The following is a 17,307-nucleotide window of genomic DNA, read 5'->3' as shown; positions in this document are numbered from 1 at the left end:
CTTTTTGGATATCTCTCTGACTATGACTCTGTTTGTGTGTCGTGTCTGTGCGTGTGTCGTCTCTATGTGTGTGTTAACTCTGTTGGTGTGTCGTCTCTGTTTTTGTGTCTTCTCTGTATGATTTGTCGTCTCTGTGCGTGTGTCGTCTCTTTGTGTGTTTCGTATCCGTGTGTGTGTCGTCTCTTTGGTTGTGTTGTTTCTGTGTGTGTGTTGTCTCTCTATGTGTGTCGTCTCTGTGCGTGTGCCGTCTCTCTGTGTAAGTCGTCACTTTGAGTGTGTCGTCTTTGTGTGGGTGTTGTCTCTGTGTGTGTTTTGTCTCTGTGCGTGTGTCGTTGCTATGTTTGTGTCGTCTCTGTGTGTTTTGTCTCAGTGTGCGTGTTGTCTCTATGCTTGTTGTCTTTGTGTGTGTGTCGTCTCTGTGCGTGTATCGTCTCTATGTGTGTTTCGTCTCTGTGAGTGTGTCGTCTCTGTGTGTTTGTCGTCTCAGTGTTTGTCGTTTCTGTGTGAGTGTGTCGTCTCTATTCTTGTGTGACCTATATGGGTTTTTAGTCTGTGTGTGTGTGTGTGTGTGTGTTTGTGTGTGTGTGTGTGTGTGTGTATGTGTGTGTGTGTGTGTGGGTGTGTGTGTGTGTTTGTGTGTGTGTGTGTGTGTGTGTGTGTGTGTGTGTGTGTGTGTGTGTGTGTGTGTGTGTGTGTGTGTGTGTGTGTGTGTGTGTGTGTGTGTGTGTGTGTGTGTGTGTGTGTGTGTGTGTGTGTGTGTGTGTGTGTGTGTGTGTGTGTGTGTGTGTGTGTGTGTGTGTGTGTGTGTGTGTGTGTGTGTGTGTGTGTGTGTGTGTGTGTGTGTGTGTGTGTGTGTGTGTGTGTGTGTGTGTGTGTGTGTGTGTGTGTGTGTGTGTGTGTGTGTGTGTGTGTGTGTGTGTGTGTGTGTGTGTGTGTGTGTGTGTGTGTGTGTGTGTGTGTGTGTGTGTGTGTGTGTGTGTGTGTGTGTGTGTGTGTGTGTGTGTGTGTGTGTGTGTGTGTGTGTGTGTGTGTGTGTGTGTGTGTGTGTGTGTGTGTGTGTGTGTGTGTGTGTGTGTGTGTGTGTGTGTGTGTGTGTGTGTGTGTGTGTGTGTGTGTGTGTGTGTGTGTGTGTGTGTGTGTGTGTGTGTGTGTGTGTGTGTGTGTGTGTGTGTGTGTGTGTGTGTGTGTGTGTGTGTGTGTGTGTGTGTGTGTGTGTGTGTGTGTGTGTGTGTGTGTGTGTGTGTGTGTGTGTGTGTGTGTGTGTGTGTGTGTGTGTGTGTGTGTGTGTGTGTGTGTGTGTGTGTGTGTGTGTGTGTGTGTGTGTGTGTGTGTGTGTGTGTGTGTGTGTGTGTGTGTGTGTGTGTGTGTGTGTGTGTGTGTGTGTGTGTGTGTGTGTGTGTGTGTGTGTGTGTGTGTGTGTGTGTGTGTGTGTGTGTGTGTGTGTGTGTGTGTGTGTGTGTGTGTGTGTGTGTGTGTGTGTGTGTGTGTGTGTGTGTGTGTGTGTGTGTGTGTGTGTGTGTGTGTGTGTGTGTGTGTGTGTGTGTGTGTGTGTGTGTGTGTGTGTGTGTGTGTGTGTGTGTGTGTGTGTGTGTGTGTGTGTGTGTGTGTGTGTGTGTGTGTGTGTGTGTGTGTGTGTGTGTGTGTGTGTGTGTGTGTGTGTGTGTGTGTGTGTGTGTCGTGTGTGTGTGTGTGTGTGTGTGTGTCATCTCTCTGTGTGTGTGTGTGTGTGTCATCTCTCTGTGTGTGTGTGTGTGTGTCATCTCTGTGTGTGTGTGTGTGTGTGTCATCTCTCTGTGTGTGTGTGTGTGTCATCTGTGTGTGTGTGTGTGTGTGTCATCTCTGTGTGTGTGTGTGTGTGTGTGTGTCATCTCTGTGTGTGTGTGTGTGTCATCTGTGTGTGTGTGTGTGTGTGTGTAATCTCTGTGTGTGTGTGTGTGTGTGTGTTTGTCATCTCTGTGTGTGTGTGTGTGTCATCTCTGTGTGTGTGTGTCATCTCTGTGTGTGTGTGTCATCTCTCTGTGTGTGTGTGTGTGTGTGTAATCTCTGTGTGTGTGTGTGTGTGAGATCTCTGTGTGTGTGTGTGTGTCATCTCTGTGTGTGTGTGTGTGTGTGATGTCTGTGTGTGTGTGTGTGTGTCATCTCTGTGTGTGTGTGTGTGTGTCATCTCTCTGTGTGTGTGTGTGTCATCTCTGTGTGTGTGTGTGTGTCTTCTCTGTGTGTGTGTGTGTGTGTGTCATCTCTGTGTGTGCGTGTGTGTCATCTCTGTGTGTGTGTGTGTGTGTCATCTCTGTGTGTGTGTGTGTGTGTGTCATCTCTCTGTGTGTGTGTGTGTGTCATCTGTGTGTGTGTGTGTGTGTGTCATCTGTGTGTGTGTGTGTGTGTCATCTCTGTGTGTGTGTGTGTGTGTCATCTCTGTGTGTGTGTGTGTGTCATCTCTGTGTGTGTGTGTGTGTGTCATATCTGTGTGTGTGTGTGTGTGTCATCTCTGTGTGTGTGTGTGTGTGTGATATCTGTGTGTGTGTGTGTGTGTCATCTCTGTGTGTGTGTGTGTGTTATCTATGTGTGTGTGTGTGTGTGTGTAATCTGTGTGTGTGTGTGTGTGTGTCATCTCTGTGTGTGTGTGTGTGTGTCATCTCTGTGTGTGTGTGTGTGTCAACTCTCTGTGTGTGTGTGTGTCATCTCTTTGTGTGTGTGTGTGTGTCATATCTGTGTGTGTGTGTGTGTGTCATATCTGTGTGTGTGTGTGTGTGTGTGTCATCTATGTGTGTGTGTGTGTCATATCTGTGTGTGTGTGTGTGTCATCTCTCTGTGTGTGTGTGTGTGTGTGTCATCTGTGTGTGTGTGTGTGTGTGTGTCATCTGTGTGTGTGTGTGTGTGTGTGTGTCATCTGTGTGTGTGTGTGTGTGTCATCTGTGTGTGTGTGTGTGTGTGTCATCTGTGTGTGTGTGTGTGTGTCATCTGTGTGTGTGTGTGTGTGTGTCATCTGTGTGTGTGTGTGTGTGTCATCTGTGTGTGTGTGTGTGTGTGTGTGAGTGTGTCATCTGTGTGTGTGTGTGTGTGTGTGTAATCTGTGTGTGTGTGTGTGTGTGTCATCTGTGTGTGTGTGTGTCATCTCTGTGTGTGTGTGTGTGTGTGTCATCTGTGTGTGTGTGTGTGTGTGTGATTTGTGTGTGTGTGTGTGTGTGTGTCATTTGTGTGTGTGTGTGTGTGTGTGTGTGTGTGTCATCTGTGTGTGTGTGTGTGTGTGTCATATGTGTGTGTGTGTGTGTGTGTGTGTCATCTGTGTGTATGTGTCATCTGTGTGTGTGTGTGTGTGTGTCATCTGTTTGTGTGTGTCTGTGTGTCATCTGTGTGTGTGTGTGTGTGTGTCATGTGTGTGTGTGTGTGTGTGTGTGTGTGTCATCTGTGTGTGTGTGTGTGTGTGTGTGTCATCTGTGTGTGTGTGTGTGTGTGTCATCTGTGTGTGTGTGTGTGTGTGTGTCATCTGTGTGTGTGTGTGTGTGTGTGTCATATGTGTGTGTGTGTGTGTGTCATCTGTGTGTGTGTGTGTGATCTGTGTGTGTGTGTGTGTGTGTGTGTCATCTGTGTGTGTGTGTGTGTGTGTGTGTCATTTGTGTGTGTGTGTGTGTGTGTGTCATCTGTGTGTGTGTGTGTGTGTCATCTGTGTGTGTGTGTGTGTCATCTGTGTGTGTGTGTGTGTGTGTGTGTCATCTGTGTGTGTGTGTGTGTGTGTGTGTGTGTGTGTCATCTGTGTGTGTGTGTGTGTGTGTGTGTGTGTGTGTGTGATCTGTGTGTGTGTGTGTGTGTGTGTGATCTGTGTGTGTGTGTGTGTGTGTCATCTGTGTGTGTGTGTGTGTGTGTGTGTGTCATCTCTCTGTGTGTGCATTTGTCATCTCTTCGTGTGTGTCGTCTCTGTGTGTGCGCATGTGTGTGTGTGTGTGTGTCGTCTCTGTGCGTGTGTCGTCTCTGTGCGTGTGTCTTCTCTGTGTGTGTGTGTGTGTCGTCTCTGTGTGTGTGTTGTCTGTGTTTGTGTGTGTTTGTCGTCTCTGTGCGTGTGTCTTCTCTCTGCGTGCGTGTCGTCTCTGTGCGTGTTTCGTCGCTATGTGTGTGTGTGTCGCCTCTGTGTGTGTGTATCGTCTCTATGCGTGAGTCGTCTCTATGTGTGCTTCGTCTTTGTGTGTGTCATCTCTGTGTGTGTGTCGTTTGTGTGTGTGTGTGTGTCTCGTCTCTGGGCGTGTTTCTTGTCTTTGTGTGTGTGTCGTCTCTGTGTGTGTGTCGTCCCTTTGCGTGTGTCGTCGCTATGTGTGTGTGTCGTCTCTGTGTGTGTGTCGTCGCTATGTGTGTCTCGTCTTTGTGTGTGTGTCTTGTGTCTGTGTGTTGTCGTCTCTGTGCGTGTGTCGTCGCTACATGTGTGTCGTCTGTGTGTGCGTGTCTGTGTGTGTGTTGTCTTTGTGTGCGTGTTGTCTCTGTGTGCGTGTTGTCTCTATGCTAGTTGTCTTTGTGTGTGTGTCGTTTCTGTGTGTTTGTGTGTCGTCTCTATGCGTGTGTCGTCTCTGTGCGTGTGTTGTCTCTGTGTTTGTTGTCTTTGTGTGTGTGTTTCGTCTCTGTTTTTGTGTCTTCTCTGTATGTTTGTCGTCTCTATGTGTGTGTCGCCTCTGTGTATGTGTTGTCTCTCTGTGTGTGTGTGTGTGTATCGTCTCTGTGCGTGCGTTGTCTCTATGTGTGTTTCGTCTCTGTGTGTGTGTCATCTCTGTGTGTATGTGTGTCGTCTCTGTGCGTGTGTCTTCTCTCTGTTTGTTGTCGTCTCTGTTTGTGTGTCGTCTCTATACGTGTGTCGTCGCTATGTGTGTGTCATCTCTGTGTGTGTGTGTTGTCTCTGTGTGCGTGTTGTCTCTGTGCGTTTGTCTTCTCTCTGTGTGTTGTCGTCTGTGTGTGTGTCGTCTCTGTGCGCGTGTCGTCGCTGTGTGTGTGTCGTCTCTGTGTGTGTGTGCTGTCTCTGTGTGCGTGTTGTCTCTGTGTTTGTTGTCTTTGTGTGTGTGTGTCGTCTCTGTTTTTGTGTCTTCTCTGTATGTTTGTCGTCTCTATGTTTGTGTCGACTCTGTGTATATGTCGTCTCTGTGTGTGTTTCGTCTCTGTGTGTCGTCTCTGTGTCTGTGGTGTCTCTATGTGTGTGTCGTCTCTGTGTGTGTGTGTCGTTTCTGTGTGTTTGTCCTCTCTGTGTTTGACTCGTCTCTTTGTGTCTGTCGTTTCTGTGTGTTTGTCCTCTCTGTGTTTGAGTCAGCTCTGTGTATGTGTGTGTCGTCTCTGTGCGTGTGTCGTATCTGTGTGTGTTTTGTATCTGTGTGTGTCGTCTCTGTGTGTGTGTTGTCTCTGTGTGGGTGTGTCGTCTCTCTATGTGCGTTGTCTCTGTGTGTGTGTCGTCTCTATGTGTAAGTCGTCACTTTGAGTGTGTCGTCTCTGTGTGTGTGTCGTCTCTGTGTGGGTCGCGTCTTTGTGTGTGTGTTGTCTCTATGCGTGTGTCGTCTCTATGTGCGTTTCGTATCTGTTTGTGCACACGCTTCTGTCATCGCCCCATCTCCCCAAAAACACTTTTCCGACATTTCTACTAAAAATTTATTTTCAACTAAATTCACCCGGGTTTTCGAAAAGCAATTCATGCCAGAGTACAGCACTATAACTAGTCTAAGACATCCACTCTGTCATCGCCCCATCTCCCAAAAAATACTTTTCAGACATTTATTGTTAAAAATTTTATTTCAAGTCATTCATTTGGGTTTTTTGCAAGCAATTCGTGCCACAGTACAGCACTATCACTAGTCTGAGACATCCAATCTGTCATCGCCCCATCCCCCCAAAAACAATTTTCAGACTTTTCTCGTTAAAAATTTTATTTCAAGTCATTCCTTTGGGCTTTCAAAAGGAATTCGTGCCACAGTACAGAACTATAACTACTCTAAGACACGCTGCTGTCCTCGCTCCATCCCCCCAAAAACACTTCAGACATTTCTTGTTAAAACTTTATTTTCAAGTCCTTCATTTGGGTTTTTCACAAGGAATTCGTGCCACAGTACTGAACTATAACTAGTCTAAGACACGCTTCTGTCATCGCCCCATCTTCCCAAAAACACTTTTCAGACATTTCTTGTTAAAAATTTATTTTCAACTAATTCACTCGGGTTTTCGAAAAGCAATTCATGCCAGTGTAAAGCACTATAACTAGTCTAAGACATCCACTCTGTCTTCGCCCCATCCCCCAAAAAATACTTTTTAGACATTTCTTGTGAAAAATTTTATTTCAAGTCATTCATTTGGGTTTTTCGTAAGCAATTCGTGCCACAGTACAGCACTGTCACTAGTCTAAGACATCCACTCTGTCATCGCCCCCTCCCCCCCAAAACAAATTTCAGACATTTCTAGTTAAAAATTTTATTTCAAGTCATTCATTTGGGTTTTTCAAAAGGAATTCGTGCCACAGTACAGAACTATAACTACTCTAAGACACGCTGCTGTCCTCGCCCCATCTCCCCAAAAACACTTTTCAGACATTTCTTGTTAAAAATTTTATTTCAAGTCATTCATTTGAGTTTTTCAAAAGGATTTCGTGCCACAGTACAGAACTATAACTACTCTAAGACAAGCGGCTGTCCTCGCCCCATCTCCCCAAAAACACTTTTCAGACATTTCTTGTTAAAACTTTATTTTCAAGTCATTCATTTGGGTTTTTCACAAGCAATTCGTGCCACAGTACTGAACTATAAATAGTCTAAGACACCCTTCTGTCATCACCCCATCTCCCCAAAAACACTTTCCAGACATTTCTTGTTAAAACTTTATTTTCAACTAATTCATACGGGTTTTCGAAAGCGACTTATGCCAGAGTACAGCACTATAGCTAGTCTAAGACATCCACTCTGTCATCGCCCCATCTCCCAAAAAATACTTTTCAGACATTTCTTGTTAAAAATTTTATTTCAAGTCATTCATTTGGGTTTTTCACAAGCAATTCGCACCACAGTACAGCACTATCACTAGTCTGAGACATCCAATCTGTCATTGCCCATCCCCTCAAAAACAATTTTCAGACATTTCTCGTTAAAAATTTTATTTCAAGTCATTCATTTGGGTTTTTCAAAAGGAATTCGTGCCACGGTACAAAACTATAACTACTCTTAGACACGCTGCTGTCGTCGCCCCATCTCTCCAAAAACACTTTTCAGACATTTCTTGTTAAAAATTTACTTTTAAGTCATTCATTTGGGTTTTTCACAAGCAATTCGTGCCACAGTACAGAACTATAACTACTCTAAGACACGCTTCTGTCATCGCCCCATCTCCCCAGAAACACTTTTCAGACATTTCTTGTCAAAACTTCATTTTCAAGTAATTCATACGGGTTTTTGCAAGCAATTCATGCCAGAGTTCAGCATTATAAAGAGTCTAAGACATCCACTCTGTCATCAAATATCAAAAAAAAGTATTTTTCAGAAACTAGGAGGCAATTAATCTCTATCTCTCAATTGTCACCGCTGCCGTCCTAAGCTCCTACTGTCGCTAGCTTCGAATATTGAACTTTTTAAAAGTAAAATATCACAAAAAGGTATTTTTCAAAAACTAGGGGGGCAATTAATCTCTTATCTCTCAATTGTCACCGCTGCCGTCCTAAGCTCCTGCTGGAGATAGCTTTGAATATTGAACTTTTTAAAAGTAAAATATCCCATAAAGGTATTTTTCAAAAACTAGGGGGCAATTAATCTCTATCTCTCAATTGTCACCGCTGCCGTCCATGGGCGTCCATATGGGGAGGGGGGGGGCAGAGGGGCTTCCACCCCCCCCCCTGGCTGAATGATGCTGTCTTATTTTTATATTTTTGTTCTGAGATTTCTATTATATATCACCGAAAGTGCCAATTAGATGAGGTTTGCCCCCCTGGAATTCAGCTTATAGGCGCCCATGCTGCCGTCCTAAGCTCCTACTGTAGCTAGCCTCGAATATTGAACTTTTTAAAAGTAAAATATCACAAAAAGTATTTTTCAAAAACTAGGGGGCAATTAATCTTTATCTCTCAATTGTCACCGCTGCCGTCCTAAGCTCCTGCTGAAGATAGCTTCGAATATTGAACTTTTTAAAAGTAAAATATCATAAAAAGGTATATTTCAAAAACTAGGGTGGCAATTAATCTCTATCTCTCAATTGTCACCGCTTTTGTCCTAAGCTCCTGCTGAAGATAGCTTCGAATATTGAACTTTTTAAAAATAAAATATCACAAAACAGGTATTTCTCAAAAACTAGGGGGCAATTAATCACTATCTCTCAATTGTCACCGCTGCCATCCTAAGCTCCTGCTGAAGCTAGTTTCGAATATTGAATTTTTTAAAAGTAAAGTATCACAAAAAGATATTTTTCAAAAACTAGGGTGGCAATTAATCTCTATCTCTCAATTGTCACCGCTTTTGTCCTAAGCTCCTGCTGAAGATAGCTTCGAATATTGAACTTTGTATTTTTTTAAAAGTATAAATGCCACAAAAAGGTATTTTTTCAAAAATAGGGGGCAATTGCTCCTTATATCTCAATTGTCACCGCTACTATCCTATGCTCCTGCCGAAGCTAGCTTCGAATATTGAACTTTTAAAAAGTAAAATACCACAAAAAGGTGTTTTTCAAAAACTAAGGTGCAAATAATCTCTATCTCTCAATTGTCCCCGCTTTTGTCCTAAGCTCCTGCTGAAGATAGCTTCGAATATTGAACTTTGTATTTTTTAAAAGTATAAATGCAAAAAAAAGGTATTTTTCAAAAATAGGGGGCAATTGCTCCTTATCTCTCAATTGTCACCGCTACTATCCTAAGCTTCTGCTGAAGCTAGGTCAACTCATAAGACCATTTTATCATCGTTAACCGTTTCCGAAGATTGATATTGTTCCAAATTTATAATAAATAAGGTATGAATTAACATGCTCTTCAGGGTTACCTTAACTGCTAATCACTTTAACCCTTTTTTTCTTTTTTTTCTCCATCTTCTATTCGCAAATGTTATCTAGCTCTTTTTCCCTATTATTCAAATACGATCGTTCGTATAGTCCATTTCGCGAATCCCTTACCCCTTTTTTGCAAATGTCAATCAAACAATTCTGATTGTAACATCCAATTCTTTTTAATAACAAACTACTCTCGAGTTAAGACAATTAACCACGTGTAGAGGTCCCATAGAATAACATTGGAAGGTCATGTGCGAAGATACTCACTCTCTTTGAAAAGGTGTAGAGAAACATGCTTGCCGACATTATACCTTGCCAGCTTTTAAAATGCCCACGTGTAAGTCTAGTGTCTCAGGCGTGCTTTTTCTTGCGCAATTCCATGTATTTTTTCATGTACCGTTCAAATCAACAGCAATTCCATGTATTTTTTCTTGTACAGTTCTTGTGTAATTGCATGTGTAATCACCGTCAATAGCATCAATACTACTAAATCACTCCTTATATTGAATCCGATTACTATAATAATCCGATTACGATTACTATAAGTTACTGTATATGGAGTCCCGTTAGTAGAAACATCTCTGATTGGCCCAGAAAATGGGTGTTGCCTCAGAAACCCGTCTGGTAAGCCATGTACCGTCTGTATTAATAGATGACTGCCCGTGGTAAGACATATTATGCAATCACCCATGAAACCAGCATAAAGGATACTCAATAAACCTTTGAACACTCTTTACGAAAGGTCTCTAGTTATCCTGTTGACCAATAGAAACCAGTCTGGTAAGCATGTACCGTCTGTATCAATAGATGCCTGCCTGTGGTAAGGCATATTATGCAATCACCCGTGATATTCCCTATTGCCTCACTACTTCTCATGCCCACCATTTCCCTAAACACATCCAATAAAAATTTTGGGATAGCAATGTTGTTTAATGTAGTTGAAAGTTCTGGAAATTCGGTTTTAGTGGATGACTAATGAACACAAATGAATGTGCATTGTCAGTTTAATATACATATACTGATATTTAGTAATCAAAATGTTAATATTATTTGATTTATTTAAGTTATAAAAGTAAAAACATTTATATTTTTTCAGTAAAGTGCAAATTTTGTTCTGGCCTTTGGAAGGCATAGGGGTTTTGTGCCCAACTTATGTTAATTTCTGCTCGTTTTGAGTTTGACTCGGTTAATTATTGTAATTTCTGTTTGTTTTGGGCTTCATTTATTTATCAATAGTGATTTGTGGTAGTTTCACGCTTGGTAGATTATTTGATTTTATTTTTGCTATTTTTTTTGTTTAATGGAGGTCTTTACTTTTCTTTGAAAAACTTATTTTGTGGAAAAAGTTTTTTTAATTAATACTTTAAAAAGAAGCAACTATCTTTTTAACTGGGCCTCGGGCCCTCAAAACATGGGACTGAAAATTGCCCTAAAACTTTTTCGATTGGCTTGAAACTTTTAAGAACCGGCACATGGATAAGCGGACCAAACATTTTTGTGAGGGGAAAGGTGCTAGGGGCTCAGAAATTGGCCAAAATCTTGTCGCCCCTCACTGTGAAAAAAAGTTGTTTGAGATTAAACAAAAATTGTTTGTAATGTTTATCAATTGCAAAATTTGAATTTCAACAGCTTAAATTGAATATTAGAGATCATTTTGGGATTCGATTATCATTATTGAATATTCAATCTGTTAAGAAGCAAAAATGTTGGATCCCCGTGCCCAAGTTGAATTTTGAAATACAACATTTTAGATTTTAAGATCCTTATTGGATTTCCATCTTGTATGTTGGATTTCCTGTACTTTAATTGGATTTCCATTACTATCGTTGTTCAATTTATTAGGCCTACAATCTTGTTGAACAATAAACTAGTTGGATGTTCTAACAGCTGCCCAGAATGATCCTAAATGACCAGTATCAGATATAAGCCCGAACAGGTCATCCTCCTGCTCAGAGGCAGATTTTTCCACTCATCATGAAGTTTGCTGGAATCGTCGGTTTCCAGCGAAACTTAAGTAATCATACTACAGAAATAATCCCCTAAAGTATGATGGTAACGTTCATTAATTCTGGGCTGGCGTTTATTTAGAAAAGGCCAAAAATTATTGTTTCTCTTTTATTAATACACTGTAACTATTCCATAAGCCATAAGTGATTAAAAAATTCATGATATTCTTCCATTGCTCCAAAATATCAATTATAATTTTAAAATGTTTGTACATAAATTTATTTATGCTCATAGAAACATGTGTACATAAATTCACTTTAAATGGCACCAAGTCAGATTCAATATGATATTCAAGAAATTTCAATCCACTGTTGAAGTCCAAACCATTTTGAATAATATAATCTTTTTGCGATGAAATTAAATTTTTTCTACTGAAAAGTGCATAAATCTTAATAATTTCAATAATTTGTTGGAATTTAATAAGCAAGTCACAATTTCAACAGAAAAATTGGATTTTTTTTACTTGTTTGAATTCAAGCGAAACATGTTGCTGGAAATCAAATTTGTTTTTACAGTGCTGATCAATATTTACAGATATCATAAAGCTGAGGGGCAGTCAATGGGAGTTTGTTGCTGGGGAGGAGGGCATGGATCTCCCAAAAATTGGGGCCAAAAGTTGGCGAAAGCGTTTTTGTGATTTGCTCAAAACCTGTCTCCATACGCTGTAAAAAACAAATCGATTTTCAACAAAAGGTTTTGCTCGAATTCAAACAAGTCAAAAACAATCCAATTTTTCTGTATAAACATTTTTTTGTAATATCATGTTCGGGCTTAAAATCCAACATGTTGTGTTTGAAAATTCAATTCGGGTATGGGATTTCAAAATTTTGGTTTCTCAATAGATTGGATATTCAATAATGATAATGGAATTCCAAAATCTAATATTCCAATTTTGCCGTTGATAAACATTGTAAACAATTTTTGTTGAATATCAAGCAATTTTTTTTACACTGTAGGTCGGTCAAGAGGGCCCCAATTCACAAGAACAAAAGCAGGGAAAAAATATACTGGTTTTCCCCTGAAAAAAAAGGTCAGGATTTTCTTCTTCAAAGAAAGGGTTCAAACTTAAATCTGCAAGTTCCACTGGCAAGGGAACCCTCATGCAAAAAAAAAAGAGTTTGGGGCACGAATCTTCATAAACTGGGACCAGAAAATGTTTTCGATTGGTTCCAATCTTAAATCCGAAAGGTCTTGAGTGACAAAGGGGCCCTAAAAGTGCCAAAAACTTCTCTGACGAAACTTTTTTGGAACCGTAAGCCCCTGGCTAATTGAACCCTAATGTGCAATAAAAATGTTACCTTGGCGGGAAGGTACTTTGCTTCGAAATTATCCCTCTAAAAGGACAGTTTTTTTGTGGTTATCTTGAAAATTTCAAGGATCATACCTTGGACCAAGGGGTAATATATTTTATCTAGAGGGGGAGGTGCTAGGGGGGCCGAAAATGGACCATTAAGCTTGTTGCCGCTAACCTGTTTGAAACTTGCAGCCGTTAGTCTTCAGGGTAAGAGAAACCTTATATTAACAAAAATTGGTTTGGAAGCATGCCCCCCCCTTAAGAAAATGGGGCTGAAAATCACCCAAAGGTTTTTTTCTGGTCTTCTCTAAACTTACATCCGTAAGCTGTCGAACCAATAGAGCCCCAATTCACGAGACAAATCTAAACAAATGTAGGTTTCCCCCAAAAAGGCAGAAAAGACTTTTCTCGAACAGCTTCAAACTATCACCCACAAGACGAAGGGCCAATTGAGGCTCTAATGTTCAAAATTTTTTGGAATGCCAGTCCCCCTAGGGGCATTTCCCTAAAAATGGACTGAAACTTGTTTTTCATTTTTCTTCAATTTTCTCTTGGGCAACGACGACCCCATTTCACAAAAAAATTAAAATAGTGGTTTTGCTTGATATCTGGGCTCAAGAGGGCTAACATACTATTTTTTTCTGAACAGATTGAACAATATTTTGACTAAGCCAAATCGTTTAAAACATTTATAGTTTTTAGTAAAGGGCAATTAGCACTTACATCTTTTAGAGGATCTTAGAACGGTAGCCACTCTTTTATTTGCGGCAGTTTTCTTTTGTTATCTTGATTATTCTTGTTGTATTATCTTATTGTTGATGTTATGACAAACAAGAAAAATAGTGCTAGAGGATTTAGGTAGGCAAAAGACCCTACACTTACGTATAGTAATTCTTCTTCGTTTTAGTTTTGACTTGATTATCGGTTTTAATTCCTGTTTGTTTTAGGATGCATCTTTTTATCTAAAGAAGTATCTGCTATCTTCAGGACTGATGTGGCTATTCATTTTGACTTCAGTTCGTTTTTGGTTTCATTTGTTCGTTTATAATAATTTTAGTTTATTTAAGGCTGGAAATATTATGTGGCTCGTTTTAGGGTTTATTATGGCTCTTTACTTTTCTTCGAAAATTTATTTGGGGAAACAGTTTGTTTAGTTAATTCATTTAAGGATCGATTATTAAGCTCCAGGACTGGCTGACCTTGACCAGATTCGAGTTATATCAGTTTAGTTGAACTTCAGTGCTAGCTCTGTGAAAGTCTCTCTAGCTAGCTCTGAATTTTACCTAAATCTTACTATAAATGGGTCCGGGTTAACTAAATCTAATTATAAATGAGTCTTTATGGGGAAATCACTAACCATGACTACTGCGACAATTTCTTAGCTTTATTGTAGAATACTCCAGTCTTGAACGTAAAATAAGTCTTAAACTATAAAAACCCTTAATTTGCTTTAGTAATTTCATATTCAATGATCAATTTATCAGCCATTCTTTCGTTTTGTTTCGTCCTTTGTCTATAAGGAAGTAATAAACCTTTACGAGTAGGTGTTTGTTTACAACATGTTCTGAATCCCTAATAAACTATGTAGCAATCTTTGTGAAAGGATTTACTTAAGAACAAAAACACAGTCATCGAGTATTTTCTATGTTGCCATGTAAATCAAAGAATTGATTATAAAAGATAGAAATTTAGTAGATATGTTCCAGTTGCCAAATATATTGGCTGATGCTTCAAAAATTTCCCTCCCCCTCGGCCCGAGCCCTTTTTTTATAAAGGAATTAATCAGATTCTTCTGAAAGAAGGATTTGATAAGTTTTACGGCGATTGACCGCGGTGATGAACAATCTAGAGAATTCGAATTCAGTTGATCCAATTTTCATCCTTAGTAAGGAGCTAGCAGAAAATAAAGTGGTCATAATGAATTTGCTGGTGGTAGAATTAACACTTCAGCTAGCAGTTGAAGATAAGAAATATCTAAAGAAACAAACGCAAATGATGCATCTTAAAAAAGAACGGCTTTATTTAGTTTACTAATGGAGAGGGAATCAATTTCAATCCAAGTCGAAATGCATGGACTCTAGTTTGAAAGTAGAGATATAACCAATCTCTTAAAGACGAGGCAGAAAGTAGCACATGTTCTTCACTTTCCAGCTACGGTATTTCGAAATTGCCCATATGGTATGTCGAAATTGTTATATTTATGCAGTCCTTCAGTTTTAATGTCACCTTAGGGCGGCTGTTTTGTTATCATTCAATAACTGAGGTTAAGATGTATCCCTCTATCGATTTGTATTGTTTAATTTGCTGTGCATTTTTTAGACTCAAAAATATTTTGAGAACAGCTGAATAACATGCGAAAATAAAACCATTTTCATTCTCTAAGTAAAAGTTTAAGTAAAATCATAATTCTGATTTGGTGAATGGATAGATATGAAGCTAATGAATACGGTGATATAATTGTTCTTCTGGTACAATTTACAGCTGTTGCTGTGGTCACAAAATTTTATGTTTAACAGGAAGCATAAATCTTTAAATCAAACAGTTCGTGATAACGAATTATAAGTAAGGAGCGACCCGGCTCAATGGTAACCGAAACTCTAAAAAACGCATTTTTATACCAATAGATACATCAAAAGAATCAGATTTTAATGCTGATTTCAAATATATAAGTTTCATCAATTTTAATCTTATCTTACGCGCCTGAGAAAATTTGGCTGATTTTCGAGAAAAGGGGGAAAGATCCCCTAAAAGTTATAGAAACTTAATGAAAATCACACCATCATATTCAGTGTATCCGAGAACCCTACTGTAGAGGTTTCAAGCTCCTATCTACAAAAATGTGGAATTTTGCATTTTTTGCCAGAAGAAAGATCACGGGTGCGTGTTTATTTTTATTTATTTTTTTTTTCTTCTTTTTCCCAGGGGTGATTTTATCGACCCCGTGATCATAGAACATCGTGAGTTGCCTCATTCGAATAGGAATTAAAAGCTCTAGTGTCTATTTTCAGTGACCAAAAAATGAAGTGCACCTAGGCTCCCACATTCAGTCTTTCCCCAGTCTCCTAATCGAAATTTTGAGATAGTCATTTTGTTCAACATGGTCGAAAATCTAATAAATATGTCTTTTGGGATTACTTATCTCCCACAGTTACCAGGGGAATAGCTCCAAGTTATGAGCTTTGCCAATTGCTTACATATTGTATTGGTTATCGTGAAGTATACAGACATTTTCAGGAAGGATTTGTTTCTGGTAGGAGGGGGGGGGGGGCTGAACGAGAGGGTTACTCGGGAGAATCTTTCCGTGGAGGATGTTTCTTGGGGGTAAGGGACATTTCTATGAAGGGGGTGCCGGATTTCCAAGCATTATTTAAAAAAAGATCAGAAATTAAATTTAAAAAAACAAGTTTTTTCAACTGAAAGTAAGAAGCAACATTAGAACTTAAAATGAAAAGAAATTATAACGTATATGAGGGGGTTCTCCCCCAAGTCAATACCTCGCTCTTTACACTCTAGGTTTTTTTAGTTATTTCAAAAGAGCTATCTATTCTAATTAACGGCCTTTGTGATTAAGGGGTCATTTTTAAAGAATTGGAACAAAATTTGAACTTTAGCTTAAAGAGCAAGGTATTGACTAGGGGGCAAACCCCCTAATATACGGATTAAAAACATATGAATATAGAAGTTTGTTACGTAAGTTAATTCGTAAGTTATGTATATTTATTACTAATTTAAATGATTGTAAATAAAATTAAACAACTATCGAGAAAGACATTTAACCCAATAAAAGTAAAATTAATATGCAAATTTCGTTTTAATTATTCCTGCACGGTGAGCCAAATTTAGAACCTGTATTAGTTCAAACACGTTCAGAAATTAAATGAAAAAAAAACAAGTTTTTTAACTGGAAGTCAGGAGCGACATTAAAACTTAAAACGAAAAGAAATTATTACGTATATGGAAGAGGCTTTTCCCTCCTCAACGCCTCGCTCTTTACGCTAAAGTTTGACTCTGTCTCAAAACTTTATTTTTTAAAACAATAAAAAACTTTAGCGTAAAGAGCGAAGCATTGAGGAGGGGAAAGCCCCTTCCATATACGGAATAATTTCTGTTCGTTTTAAGTTTTAATGTCGCTCCTTACTTTCAGTTTAAAAAACTTGTTTTTTTTTATTTAATTAAACGAAAGTACGTAGTTTGTTCTGCTTGGTTGGTCATCTACGGGATCCCCGTCCCGTTTTCTTAAAGCTATATCTTTCAGCTTCACCCCAATCTGCCGTGATGACTCATTGTCATGACCAGTTGCCTTAATGAATGCTGCTGAATTGACCTTGGCATGGATCGAATTTTGCCGGGTTGAATGTTGTTTTATTTGAGTTTAGTTTTGCTCCCTTGAATATTGTTTGTGTTTTGATTCTGCTGGGTAGAAGTTTGCAGGTTCGAATTTTGCAAAAAAATTCTAACAATATTCCCAGAATATCAATTTTGTGTGCCTAAAAGTAACTATAAATCAGAAGGTTCTGCCCTGGCCAAATTTTCAGTGACTGTGGTTCATTGTTAAATTTTTTGGCCAAAATTTGGGTCGTGTTGGTACCATTAAAATTCCTAATTTAATTCTTAGGAGCATCTTCCCGATCCGCCTTGTTACCCCGAATTCCGGAAGTCAGGAGTCAGCGTTGTATGTGAAGTTTTTTTGGGGAGCAAAATTGCCTGTATTTCAGCTAAGAAAGAAAACAGCTTAAAACCCGTTTTTTGATTTTAGTCTCCTTCTGTTGTTTTAGGGCATTCGACGGTTTTTCATGTGAGGGAAAGTCTGAAGCTAAAAAGTGTACATATGTAGAATTTTGCATGTTCACAAAGTTTGTACTAGTGACGGTAGGGTAGGGATCTCTGGCGATCTTTAGAGTGGAATACCTCCATATTTTCTATCTGTACCTCAAGTACCTACAGTTACTGGACAAACAGAATAGTATCAAAGGATAAGAGCTTTGAATGTTGATATCTATTGAGCTTTCCTTTGCCAATCAAAAGTCTTTAAC

General features: G+C 39.5%; 1 protein-coding gene and 1 pseudogene across 1 annotated transcript in view; one reads left to right on the top strand and one right to left on the bottom strand.

Annotated features, from left to right (window-relative positions):
• The window catches only part of LOC148954418 (receptor-type guanylate cyclase Gyc76C-like), a 269,197-nt gene that overhangs the window by 47,251 nt on the left and 204,639 nt on the right, over positions 1-17,307 (top strand). The window lies entirely within an intron of this gene.
• Positions 10,852-11,027, bottom strand: LOC148954419 (small nucleolar RNA U3; annotated as a pseudogene).

This window comes from Artemia sp. Qi Xiang Cuo, chromosome 3 (genome assembly GCF_049724085.1).
Source record: "Artemia sp. Qi Xiang Cuo chromosome 3, ASM4972408v1, whole genome shotgun sequence".
In the NCBI taxonomy this organism is placed as follows: domain Eukaryota; kingdom Metazoa; phylum Arthropoda; class Branchiopoda; order Anostraca; family Artemiidae; genus Artemia; species Artemia sp. Qi Xiang Cuo.
Note: the sequence above shows the minus strand (reverse complement) of the source record. Positions and strands in the feature narration are given on the sequence as shown.